We start from the raw sequence: 674 nt of genomic DNA, 5'->3' as shown, positions 1-674 counted from the left end.
TTCAGCCAGAAATTACCTGAAATCACAGAAAAACACACAAACTCATAGTAAAGTCCAGAAATGTGAATTTAACATAAAACTGTTGAAAACATCCCTAAAATTAGCTTGAACTTACTAAAAACTACCTAAAAACAATGCCAAAAAGCGTATAAATTATCCGCTCATCACAACACCAAACTTAAATTGTTGCTTGTCCCCAAGCAACTAAAAATCAATTAGGATAAAAAGAAGAGAATATACTGTGAATTTCAAAATATCAATGAATATTAATTCTACTTAGATGAGCGGGACTTGTAGCTTTTTGCTTCTGAACAGTTTTGGCATCTCACTTTTTCCTTTGAAGTTTAGAATGATTGGCTTCTCTAGGAACTTAGAATTTCGGATAGTGTTATTGACTTTCCTAGTTAAGCATGTTGATTCTTGAACACAGCTACTTATGAGTCTTGGCCGTGGCCCTAAGCACTTTGTTTTCCAGTATTACCACCGGATACATAAATGCCACAGACACATAACTGGGTGAACCTTTTCAGATTGTGACTCAGCTTTGCTAGAGTCCCCAGTTAGTGGTGTCCAGAGCTCTTAAGCACACTCTTTTGCTTTGGATCACGACTTTAACCACTCAGTCTCAAGCTTTTCACTTGGACCTGCATGACACAAGCACATGGTTAGGGACA

This window comes from Arachis duranensis, chromosome 1 (assembly GCF_000817695.3).
Source record: "Arachis duranensis cultivar V14167 chromosome 1, aradu.V14167.gnm2.J7QH, whole genome shotgun sequence".
Classification (NCBI taxonomy): domain Eukaryota; kingdom Viridiplantae; phylum Streptophyta; class Magnoliopsida; order Fabales; family Fabaceae; genus Arachis; species Arachis duranensis.
This window is presented reverse-complemented; position numbering follows the sequence as displayed.